The 13,315-nt window shown below is 44.8% G+C and overlaps 1 protein-coding gene across 3 annotated transcripts in view; it reads right to left on the reverse strand.

Annotated features, from left to right (window-relative positions):
* LOC142774814 (uncharacterized) overlaps nucleotides 1-2,995 on the reverse strand; it is a 37,900-nt gene extending 34,905 nt beyond the window's left edge. For 2 of the 3 annotated variants that reach the window (XM_075875923.1, XM_075875922.1), the window contains exon 1: nucleotides 2,147-2,994. The gene's annotated coding sequence lies outside the window, so the exon portion shown is untranslated. Of the gene's footprint in view, nucleotides 1-2,146 lie in introns of all 3 variants that reach the window. The other variant, XM_075875921.1, reaches the window with a different exon arrangement.
* Between the last annotated feature and the right edge of the window lie 10,320 nt (nucleotides 2,996-13,315).

The following is a 13,315-nucleotide window of genomic DNA, read 5'->3' on the forward strand; positions in this document are numbered from 1 at the left end:
AGGTGAGAATTGTCCTGAAGGTGTAAAGCTGTCAACCAACCCCGCAATGTTGTAATACGAAGCTTTTTATCTTTTTTAATACCGGTATGCCAGAGCATCTTAGACAGTCGAGAGAGATAAAATAGAAAAGAGGAAGGGCGGGAGGCTAATGCGGAGCTAGGATTCGCTATGCTGCCCTGCACTGTAGTGGTAGGGTATAGGGAGTTGAAAGAGAAAAAAAAAAGAACAAAACAAGGACACACATGTGCCAAACGAAAGCGATCCACTCAGAGTCATTAAGACAGGCCAGTAGATCGAAAGGAGCCCCGTTTTAGGGGCGAAGCTCCTTGAGCCGTGGATCGTGCGTCCGCGATGTATGTAGTAGTAGTGGGTCGTAGTAGTACGTAGCCACCTCTACGGCCATACTACAGGAAAGCATGTGCGCACTTATTTGAATTGAGGAGGAAACAAACCCACATTATTCATAAATAAAAAATAGTTGTTTCTGATGAAAAAACCTACACAGACGAGTATCGGTGACTTAATCTATAATAAAATTTTCTTCGAAGTTGATGCTTGCTAAAGAAAACTAGTATCGGAAGGACGCACTTTGAGCACTATCTGACCAGAAAGGGTTGCCTCGTTAAACTCGCTGGGCGTAACCTCCTATGTTTTAGGAATGTTTAGCGAAGGTTGGGCCGCAGTGCTGTGAACTAAAGGTGGTAAAAGATGGGAACTAGACACGAAGCACAATCCGTAAGAAAGTGCGCACGTGCCGCTCCCCAGGTCTGGCCATGCCACCTCCCGTTCAGTCCTTTGAATGTCCGCTTGATGGCGCTAGTTTTATAGAATGAATATATGATGAAAATATGCGAGATGGCGGTGCTTGGAGTGTTCACTAGAACGAAGGGAGAGACAGACAGATGCACGGACAGACGAACGAACGGACGAACGCACACATGGACGCACGAACGAACGAACGCACGGAGTGACGGATGGACGAATGAATGTACGCACATATGGACGGACGCACGAACAGATGCACGCACGGGTGGTTGAACAAACGGATGGAAACAAGAACGAACGGACGGATGGAAGTGCGGACAGACTGGTGGATGCTTCCAACCACTCATAATAATGCACTCCGTGAATACGTTGTGATTTTTGTTTCTGTGCGCAGGCAGTTGTTGAGTTTATGGTACTACAGAGCTCTGTGAGTCGAAGCTCATGCACTCGGTCTCGGCAACCGTGGTCACATTTCGATGAAGGCGATGTGCTAGAGGTCCGTGAATTAGGAATAATGTGTACGCTAACGTCTCAAGTGGTCGTACCTTCCGGAGCCCTCCACTACTGCAGGTTTTATAGTCGTAACATGCTGTTGGCCTGTAATAGCCGATAAATTAATGCTAGCCTCAAGCTTGGATTCCATAAAATGCTACGACGTTAGATAATTACATTGCTCACATGTTGGCGACCTTTCTGATTTAGTGCCATTCCATTTCCGGATTGCCCGTACGGCAAGGTCGGTGCATAATGAGAAACACAGACTGCTTCTCGCACTTTAAACGGATGCACTGCTACCTTAAGTTGAAATGCATCTCATAGGCGGGGTCGTTGCGGTGTTCAGCGTCGGCACCGCTGAATTCGGTAGAGTGAACGAGGGCAAAAGATAGAGAACGCGGCCCTCAACAGAGGATGAAATATGGAGACAGCGAGAAACCGATGAGGAGAAAACGACAGTGGCGAGACGACAGGTTCTGTCACTACTACCCGTGACACCACAGTAGTGCTAGCCGTTGTGCGGTCGCTGATGACATCGTCACTACGGTGCGTGGTGAGGGCGCCTGCCGATCCCATATATGGAAATAAAGCGCCTCATGAAACAAGGCCTCTCTGAGGTGGCTGTTGAGGAACGCGCCGGCGTGCTTTCTTCAGCGGTCTCTCGGTTAGCGAGACAGTCACACATCAACCTATCGCGAAATCAAAACAACTAAATAGCTGCGCTCAAAATCCACATTGGGCACTATGCTAATTGTCGATGACTTTTTGATTGCTGAAACAACAGTGAAATATTTAAGGTCACTCTCGTTGTAAAGTACAGGAATGATCGAACTCGCATTGACTTGGACGTATTGGGTTCACTTGAATTGTCGAACACGAGGCTTACCTTGCGGTCGCTTGGCCAACTGGGAGTCGTAAGCTGATGCGTGTCGAAGCACATCGCCCGGTATTTCCGTGTCAGCGATCCGATAAAGTACTCCATGTGAACCACGAGTTCCGCGTTCTCGCTGGCCGGCTTCCCGTGCAGCACCGTGTCGACGCAGCCTTGGTAGCGGCCAAGGTACCTGCATTCACAAAAGACGTGTTCGAAAACTTCGGTGCTGGTTTCTTGGCTCAGTGCTTACCACTTTAGTTTCTATTGTTAACGATTTCTGACTTTGTCTTATTTTTAAATCGTTTGTTAGAAAATTGATGTGTATACTATTTGTTTCTGCCATGCCATGCATCTATATTACTTATTCGTCGTTAACAGTCATATACAGACAGTTGCTAGCTAATTAATATAGAACTGTTGAAATGCATTTATTAGCTCAGATTGTCGCCACACACATTTATGTTTTGTAAAATTAGAGCCAAGACTGGCTGCATAAATTCAGTATCTTCACTTATAATACAGCCACTACAGTCGTGTTGGTAATAGATCTACCTATCTGTCCATACGTATGCCAACCTCAGCCACGTCACTTTTGTCTTTCGTCAGTAAATTTCATGTTAAACCGCTCATAGTGTTCTTCCCTTATACTGCAGCACTTATACGTATGACCACGCTTTAGCGTTTCCTTTACCAGCAATTAGGTTGTGTACACTCCACAGAAATTTAGACATAGCACAAGCCAAAACGTATGCCATGATAGAAACTCGTCGTTCGGCTGTGCTTCATTTTCTAGCTGGTAAGTGTTTTTTAGGGGCGAAGCTCCTTATGGCGTTACTTGTGCATCTCTCGTAGAACGTAACCACCAGTGGCACATACCTGAAATAGCGGTCCTTGCAATTTTGACCTCCAGGTGGCTCCAATTTTGACCTCCAAGGTGAGATATTTCTTCTGTGCATTGTTGAACAATGCACAGAAGAGACAGGATCTATGCACAGAAGAGACAGGATCTTTGCACAGAACAATGCACAGAAGAGACAGGACCAGAAGAGACAGAACCTAAGGGGGAATGAGAGACAGGACCTTTCGGCCTTTAGGTAACGCGCACGCTGCGATGCCCATTAGCAGCTATTGGCGTGTACATAGAGCACGATCTGACAAGAAAGGGTTGCTAAGTTATACTCGCTGGGTGTAATCTCCTTGGTTTTAGAAAGGTTTAGCGAGCGTTGGGCCGCATAGCCATGAATACAGTGAACATGTACATACCATGAACTCGAGGTGGTTAAAGGTGGGAAGTAAACCCGAAGCGCAAGCCGTAAGAAAGTGTGCATGTGCCACCTCCCGTTTAGTCTTTGAAATGTCTGCTGAATGGTGGTGCTTCTAGATGGAGAATATATGATGAAAATATGCGAGATGGTGGTACTTGGAGTGCTGAATAGATGGACGAACGGACACACAGACAGATGCATGGATGGACGCATGAACGGACGCAGGTGCGGATGCACGGACGAACGCAGGGACGGACGCACGAACAGGCGCACGCACGGACGGGTGGATGGACGCATGGATGGTTACACAGACGTACGCAGGAACGGACGGAAGCAAGAACGAATAGACGGACGAATGCTTCGCCCCGCTCCCCATCATTCACTCCGTGAATATGCTGCCCTTTTTTTTTGCACGCTGCGTGTATACCTTGTGATGACGTAAGTCGTATTTTGTGCCTACTTCTCTTGTGGCATTGTCTCAGTTCTGTCAGGAAGTGTATTTTACACAAACCTCACAAATCACAATTGTCCCCTGTTAATGACGCGTCAGTATAGGAGCATGCGCTCCTCGGCGTTCGTGTGTCCAAGTGTATTCATAGGCGTGTGTTCGTGTGTCCAAGTGTATCCACTTGTGTTTCGCGCTGCAGAAACAAGGACCACGCCGAAAAAAAAATGGAAGCCTGGTCGACCTTCGATCCTGCAAGTGTCACAATTATCACAGCTGCTCACAATCATTCAAATAAGTTAACTTTCACCGTTGATTCTGGCAGTTATTCGCACTTACCTCAACTAAATTTAAGCTTCTTCGCTACACGTATCCACTATGACTCATGAAAAACGAGCAGAATGAAAACGAGCCTGCCAAGGTGAACCTCAGAGGACGCATGAAAAAAAAAATTGGCAGATCCCACGTACAGAGGGAATCGATGATATGCGAAGCACGAATGAGGAAGGTTTATATGTAGGTTTATAGTCAGAACAACGTTACGATGTGGAGGTAAATTATACAATACATAACTTACATGTCATAATTATTATGTTTGGACGTGTCATTTGCCTTCACCGCCTATTCACGCAACCTAATACCAAATTTGGTTTATGTGGAGCTAGCGAAACGGCAACGAGCATGCTATGAGCGTAGCATGTAGTCATGTTTTACATGACACGCATATCATAATTATCATATTCGGACGTGTCATTTAACTTCGTCACCTATTGACGCTATGCAGCATCAATTTGTTATATGTGAAGTTAGAGAAACGACCGCAAGCGCATCATGAGCGTGGTATGTGGTCGTGTTGTTACATTACTTGTATCTCGTGATTATCATGTTTGCACCAGTCACATACCTTCGTCGTGCTATCACGTCCCGTAATGCCAAACTTGGTATATGTGAAGCTAGCGAAAAGGTGGGGAGAACATTATGAAGGGCCCAATATATTGCGACGCAACGTTGACAAGCGCACCCTAGGTGCAGCGACGCTACGCTAGCAAAACCCGAACACTCTATAGTCTTATCCCAGACGTGACCAGCGTCATTCAGGGCAGCCCGGCGGCAGCCCGGCGGCAGCCGGTGCGAAATGCGACATGCTGCGTTTCGCACCAACCACGTTACCAAGAATGCACCGCGTCTGCCTAGCTTGATGACAAAGAGACGTCGGGCGTGCTCAAACGTTCATGCGTCAAAGCAACGCAGTGCGGCGCGTGCCTGCGAGTATATACCAGGCAGATCGGCGCCTGGCGTGGCATCACCGGCATGACGTGAAGAAACGAACGCTGGAGCACACGCGCACCGGGTCACGTCTAAGTGTATTGGTGCATTGCGTGTGGCATGTAGTCATGCTCTTACATAGCCCGCATCTCATATTTATTAAGTTTGCAACAGTCATCCATTTACCTTGGTCATCCATTCACGTGACGTAATACCAAATTTGGCCTATATCAATCTAGCGAAACGGCCCCAAGCGCATCATGAGTGCGGCATGTAGTCATGTTGTTACATCACACACATGTAATGATTATCATGTTTGGACATGTCATTTACATATGTCATCCGTTCGCGTCACGTATTATGGAATTTGGTACATGTGAAGCTAGCGAGACGGCCGAGAGCGCATCATGAGCAAAGCACGTAGTCATGTTGTTACATGACAGGCATCACATGATCATCATGCTTGCGCCAGTCACATCCCTTTGTCGTCTATTCACGTCCCTTAATAATAAATTTGATGTAAGTGAAACTAGCAGAACGGCTGCAAGGGCATCATGAGTGTGGCTTGTAGTCATAATGTCACATGACATGCATTTCATTATCAGGTTTGCACCAGTCACATACCTTCGTCATCCATTCGCATCATGTAACGCCATATTTGCTGTATGTGAAGCTGCCGAGACGGCTGCGAGCGCACCATGAGCGTAGCATGTAGCCATGACTCATGAGTTACATGACATGTACGTTATGATTTCCACGTTAGGGTCTGTCGCTTATGTTCGCCATGCAATCATGTCACATCATACCAGTTTCGCAAAATATCATGTGAACGAGACCACCGCAAGAGCAGTAAGACCATGAAATGTAAATGATGACATTCATGATATACATATCATGATTTTCATGTTTGACTATTCAAATATGCTTGTCATATAGTCATGGTCATACAAAGTTTGGCATCAATACCGTTATCCAAACGGGCAGGAAAGCTAGAAGTCATAGGCGAATGAACGGACCGACGGACGGACGGACAGATGGGTGGATGGGTGGGCTTGGATGGATGGATGGATGGATGGATGGATGGATGGGGAGATGGGTGGGTGGATGGATGGATGGGTGGATGGATGGATAGATGGATGGATGGATGCACTCAAAGTAGCCGAAGTTCGCCAAGAAATGCTTCGCATTTAAAAAAAGTGCGTTGCTCCGATCTGCTCCAACGAGGGTCGCAATGATGTCCCGCTCCTCACAACCTTTTGCAATTAACTCAACAATTTTATTTATATTAGTAATCCTAGAATTATAATAACACACACCTTACAATAATTAGGGCAGCTTCACACTTGTTGCACGAAGCCTTTTTTTTTTATATTCGGTTGTCTCCCATTTCTTACCCTGTTTTTATTTAATGTCTGACTTTGAACTTTATTTTTGTTTATTTCTATTTGTGTTCCTTTTCCTTTCTTTTCTGATTTGCTGTATTTATAGTTTACCTCCTCTGTTTTTCTATGTTAATATGTGGTTTTGCTTGCGTAATGTCAAGCAAAATTACTTATGTGGTATTGAGTTTCTCTTCTATTGTTGTTCACCTGCTCGCCGTTTTTTCCTCTTTAGACATCTTGTCAACTATTATTACCTGAGAGTCCCGCCGCAGTCTGCGACCATGGGACCCTCGTCTGTATATTGTTCCGTAACGGCATCTTATCCTGTACGAATAAGTAACATTGAATGATGACAGCGTACAACAGCATGCAATAGCTTGGGTGCCTACAGTGTTGCGCACTTAATATCATCATCAAGGTGTTTGAAGAAAAAGAGAAAGAAGACTTCTCTTTGGTTCAAGTGCGCTCTCAATATGCTTCGGATTGAATTGAATTGAATTGAAGTTTATTTGTCCTGGAATTCTTAAAGGATCTGGAGCAGAGGCTAAAGGCTATATAGCCTGACATGGGGCCTCTGCTCCTAAATTCAGTTTGGCACGCAGGCCGCTCAATCTGGCACATATGTTTTCAGAAATAAATATGTAACACAACAAATAACACACAGAAATAAATAAATAACACAATAAATAAACCATAACACAACAAAATTCAGCATGGTCTTGTCACAATATTTCAGGGAAAACATTAGAAAAATCACTTTATCACAAAAGTGTCATCTGAAAAGAAACTTCAATACAGAATGTAAAATAAAGCATAAGAAAAGCAACTACAACACATAACTCAAATTGATAGATAGGATGTAACAAATCAAGTACAGAAACTTTAATAAGCATACTCAATATCATGGTTCATTAGGATGGACTTGATGATGGTGTTTGAAAGTACGGAATTGAAATCTATGAGATTGCTATGCTGTACGCGAGTTTTTCATCGTTATGCCTACCTACATAAGACTGCGACAGCGTACGACACCACGAGCCCCTAAAGTAATCAGCACTTTATAAGTGCAAGCTCCGATACGATATGTCTTGAATATTCAACAGTATCCAAGATTTATGCAGTGACTAATATTTACCGAACTGTTAACTTGAATGAGAAAAACCACTTTCCTTGTATGAGAAAAACAGGACATCAGTGCTGCACAAAATATGCTTCGAATACAATAAAATAAAATAAGATAAATAAATACAATAAATAATACTCCATTGCTCATAATTCCAGAGAGTGGTTGAATGAAAAGTGTGTTTCATAACCGCAAAGTTTCCGCAAGGGAAACTGCAACTATTGAACGTTTCACTGTAGGGGTAGATTAGGCGCATGTTATATCTGTAACTGCATACCAGCAAATCAGACGAGTCTCGACCACGGGAGCGCCACGCTTGCCCCTTCTCAGGTTGGCCTGAAATTCCTCGGCGCAGAGAAATTGCGTCAGCCCCGCCTTTACCTCTCGGCTTGTCGATTCAGGGTTCATGCGAACTCTGCCTCTGACCTGGATTCTGAAAAAAGCACCGTTAAAAGCCCGCATTATATTTTACACCTTTTCTTGAATTCCACGGAACGCTCGCTGTCAGAAGCATGCTAAAGCAGCTTGTCAGGTGACATGTAGCAATAAAGGCCCAAGGCTTTCATCAGTGCTTGACCTTCCGTACGAAAGGAAGTCTACAGTTCAGGTCTTAATTTTTAGCTAGACACAATAATAATGAGAACAGACAATGATTCCAACCAGAAATGTTATCAGTAATTACAATGTAAATATAAAAAAAGACAACTTGCCGCCCACAGGGACTGAACCTACGACCTTCGAATAGCGCATCCGATGCTCTACCCCTAAGCTACGGTGGAAGTCGTTCATTTGTCCCCTTTATAGGGCATATTACCGTATTTACACGATTGTAAGACGACTCGAATGTAAGACGACCCCCCCAAAATCGCATCTCAAAAAAAAAAGAACGCGCGCATTTTACACAGGGGAAATTTATTCACGTGGTTGCGGAGGATTATTCATCGTCGCTGGAGTCGTCCCCGCTGGTGCTGCTGCCGTCATTGCTGCTGCAGTCCCACAGCACGTCGTCGTCAAGTGTGAGTCCACACTTCGCGAACGACCGCACCACGGCATCGCGTGGGACGGCCGCCCATGCGGAGAGGACCGATTCCGAACTTCCGTCCTGCTGCACAGTTGTTGGTTTCCTCCGCATGAAGAATAGCAGCCCGCTTAAACGCTGCCGTAAACGAGCGCCGAGTGTTCTTCGAGCCTACGGCACTCATGTCAGACAGAAGTGACTCGAGAGAGCCGGTCGTGGACACAAGCGACAGGAGCACGCGGCGACGCGCCCGCTTAGAAATTTGTATCACAAAGAGGAGCTCTTCCGTCAACTACCCATACCCCCCTACGGCGGCTCTTCCATCGATTACCGGTGCTCCCTCAAGAGCCGTGCGCTCGTCATAAAGGCACTCGTAATGTGCGCAGTAGATGCTAAAAAAAGAAAAAAAGCTTTTGTATAAGCACGCGGAAAACTATGCGCTTTGGGTTGAGCGGGAAACTATTCGAAATGACAATACATGGTTCGATTTCGATTCTAAGGTACATGGTTCGATTTCCATTCTAAGACGACCCCCCAACATTGGATTGTCAAATTTGAAAAAAAAAGGGTCGTCTTACAATCGTGTAAATACGGTACGTGCATTTAAATGTGGGAGCATCAGTCTGGGCCACAAGTAGCCATTACGGCGCGTGGAAAACTCATTTTTTGCCTGTTGGCAACCCGTAACCTTCCGTGAGTAGGCCTTTTGTAAGCTCGATTTTAATTATTGGTTCACACTAATAAATCTTGTTAACTAAAAAAACTTGTTAATAAAACTTGTTAAAAAATATCATTGACGTGGCACACAACAAGAATACTCCTCCCGGCTAAAGGTGACACTATTGTGCACGTGATCACAGTTTGTGTGAACATTGTGCTGAGTGACTGGTGTCATCAGTTGGATGCCGCCTTGCTTGCATCAGAAAGGTTAGGGCTCCTGGTAAAAAAATTGATGATCTGATGCAAACATTGAGGAAGGAAAACACACAGGAAAGAAATATGATGAACCAGAAATAATTTTTTCGTCATAAAAACAGCACAGTAGCCATATACCTATTGTTCAAGAAAATGAAAAATAATGTAAATCAGCATGTTCCCTCAAGAAAATAATGTTGTTTAATAATCTTGAAAATCATAGTAAAACAGTTATTCAGTTGTCATCAGAGAGACAGACAAGTTGATAGGTTAGCATGACACACGTCTGATTTGCTTTCCTACAATGGAATGCGTAATGAAGGGATGACGTATCCCTCTCCTCTATTCCAGTCAACGTGATCTTTATTGTATACACCGACAGGGCACAGAAAAAGTTTCAGTTCAAAGTGATTGCGGAGCAGTGTGTCATAGCAAGGTTTGATCGGAGATGTGCAACGTTAACGGGGGACATAACACCAAATTTTCGTTCATACTTTGCGTTACCTGGGGTTGATCCTTGTGTGTTTCCAAATGAGATGGCGAAGTTTCAACAGCCAGCTGTGCAAGCGTTTAAATTCTAGCGAGGGGTTTCATTTCGTGTGACACCCACACACACGCAATGACATAGGAAGTTTGTGGTATGGTCCCAGCAAGAACTGGACAGGAATATTTAGAGAAACACTCGGGAGACCTCTGCCCTGCATGCAGGGTGAGGGTGATGGGGATTATGATGATAGGGCCCACAGGCTATAGCATAGCGAACTTGCTCGATAAACTCCGTGCTCAACAGTTGTGTCTTCCACGATGTCCTACGCGCCAGCGTAGCTTTCGCCAATCCACCCACCGTCACCCTCCCGAGTCCTGAGGCTATGTACTCTAGCCGATCAGCAACGTCTGTCATCGGACTCGTTCGACCGGGTTCCAATCTCTCTCTTTTCTCTATATTTACTTCTCACTTTATTTATTTTAGTCCCTCGTTATCAACTTCCGTCATGAGCCGCTGCTGCGGTGTCACACTTATCTGCAGGCATTGGCGGGGCTCACTTCTTTCTCCTTTTGTTCTACTTTGAAACCATTACCTCCCCTATAGCATAGCAGAGTATGTGATACACTCTATGCTGTACACCGAAACGCTAATTCAATATGACTGCGTGTAGCGTACCCCTCTGTTCATGCCTGCACTGGGTGTGGCTCAGTTCAATGTGGCGTCGCATCGGCTTCAGCTGGTTCAGGAGGAAAGCCCTCTTGGCGCATTCCATTTCTTGAATCAGTTCGGCAAGGCACTCCTTGTACTCGCCGATGAACCTGCAACACATCACACCAAGAACAGAGCTTGACGTTTTCATGCGTAACATTCGTGATGCTCTAAAAGTGATTGCGCATGGGTGCTCTACAGTCAAACTAACTCGCTCCCCCCTTCCTGACTTCGATGTACAGCACAGCGTTCAAGTATGAACATGGTGTGAAATTGAAGTAATATCAAAAGTTGCACATACTCATCAAATCGGCCTCTGCAGCTACCACCCCGAGCAGTTCTGTAAGCTGCATGCATACGATCAGTGAACGATGGAGACTAACCGTAATAACATTTGTACTGTCTAGACTAGTGTGTCAAGAGCTTTCCTAGGTGTATAGAAAATTTTGATTAGTAGCATGTAACCACTATTAACGCTACTTTTTTTAGCTCACTGAACTAAATGCGAAAAAAAAAGTGCTCCCGAGTCAAGTATCAACCTTTATCGAGTATAACAGATTCGGCGTCAAATTTTGAAAGCATTCCTCTTTTATGTACCCATGGCCATTTTCGCGGTGACATACGGAATAGCACGTCAAGCGTCACGGTTGGCTAAAAATTACTGTTACGATTAATTCTAGTGTGAGATGACTTTGTATTAAGGGGCTTCAATTCATATAGGGTCAGATGTGACCATATGTGATTGTTCCACTAGGCAACAATGCAATAATGTTTCTTTCCTATAGCGACGTAAGTGCAAGAGTTTCGAGGAGTACTCACGATCCAAGCTGAAGGGCATACTCAATAATACTAAACAAAAAAGCTCTTAGACAATGGGCAGCAATAAACCCGCGTGAGTGGTAACTTCGAACTGATTTTTATTTCAAATGAATAGTCTATTGAAAACTTAAAGGAGAAAAATTATTCCGAACGTGAACATGGGCAGCAAGTTTACACTTTGGAAGTTAGTTCTAATTAGCATTCGTTGTCGTCTCTTGTTGGAAAGTTCTTGCACTCAGTATTATTAAGCATGGAGAGCCAATTAAATAAATTTCTCGCTGTCGTTGGCGCACGCCCACCACTACTCACGAGCATGAAAATGCAGCCTTGAATTCCCGCTCAGCAAGTCGAGTTACCAGCCGGAACTCCGCGTCACATTGCTCTAGATAGAAGGCGAAGTACGTCATGTTGCAACCCCTTTCGCTTCCTGTGAAGGGTAAATAACAGAAACACGCCAAAGCAAGAAAAGCATGCTTCTGAGGGGAACATCGCGAAAAAGGGGATGGAGAAAGATTGCACAATCTTCACAAGCGCTGACGAACAACTGTGTGTAAATTTATTATACATGGAAATATAGAGCTGAAAACAAGAAGAAAAACCATCACATGCACATAGTAGTGAAAGGCAAACAGGAATCGTCCACGAGTCGCAAAGTGCAAGTTAACTACACAAAAACATTGCCTCTTTTTCCAAGAGGGCGAGTGAAGGCTCACTGATGCACATTTCCTTTCATCTTGTAATGAAAAGCCTCGTTGATTTGGCACTCTGTTTTGTTACGATACCTTGGGAGTATCTTGCATTCATGAAAGAGTGGGACGAAGCCGCGCAAGGAGCAATGGGCTGCAAACGTGCTGCTTGTTGAAATCCTGAGATTATTTGCGTGCTCTCTCAGGCGCCCGTTCAAACAGCGACTGGTGTGTCCAGTATAGGACAGATCAAAGGACAACGAAATGTCGTACTACGTTGCTCACGCAGTCAACGCACCACGTCTTGTGTTTCTTGACGCTTGCATGCTCCTTGGGATTGTCGTCGTTCACTTTCTTGCAAAGGTGGCTGAGCTTACGAGGAGACGAGAAAACGAGCCTTACACTTGCTTAGCTGCCAATCTTAAAGGATGACAGAAATTTTCCCTCTTTCCTGAGTTGGGCATGTCCTGGAGCCACGTTTCGAGAGCTCGCTCAGTAGGAGTATTGCCAAGGCTTCTTCGAATCACAAGGTATAATTAATTGAAGAAAAACAAAAGCCATAGAAGAGAGCATTAGACAAACTTAGCTTAGTTGTACCATGAGATGCGTTCAACGAGACACAAGAACCCCCTTGTCATGCTTACAGGAACATGACTTTTTGAACCGTGTCTAAACGATAACACTCTGTTCACGCCGTCACACCAACTTGGTAGCTCGTTAGCAATGTCGCTGAACTGCTGAGCTCGCAGGAATGTTACATCAAAGAAATGCACTTAGAAAGGTCGTGATCTTATCGCTAAGGTGCCCGTTAAGAAACCATATATGGTCAATACTATATACCAGAGTTGACCCCCCCCTTAATTGTCTCATAATAGGGTACTGCTACGTCGTCACGTGCAACCTCTGAACTTCAATTCATTTTTAAATACAGTGGTGATGTGGTATTGAACATACAAGTATATCGTTGCGGGTAACACTCATGTAGTAAATAACATACTGCCGCAATGACTTGCCATTCTTATCGCTTTGCTGGTGACGCACGTGGCTAGTGTGTATCTGCGCTCCAT

The sequence above is a fragment of the Rhipicephalus microplus genome, chromosome 10 (assembly GCF_043290135.1).
Source record: "Rhipicephalus microplus isolate Deutch F79 chromosome 10, USDA_Rmic, whole genome shotgun sequence".
Taxonomy (NCBI): domain Eukaryota; kingdom Metazoa; phylum Arthropoda; class Arachnida; order Ixodida; family Ixodidae; genus Rhipicephalus; species Rhipicephalus microplus.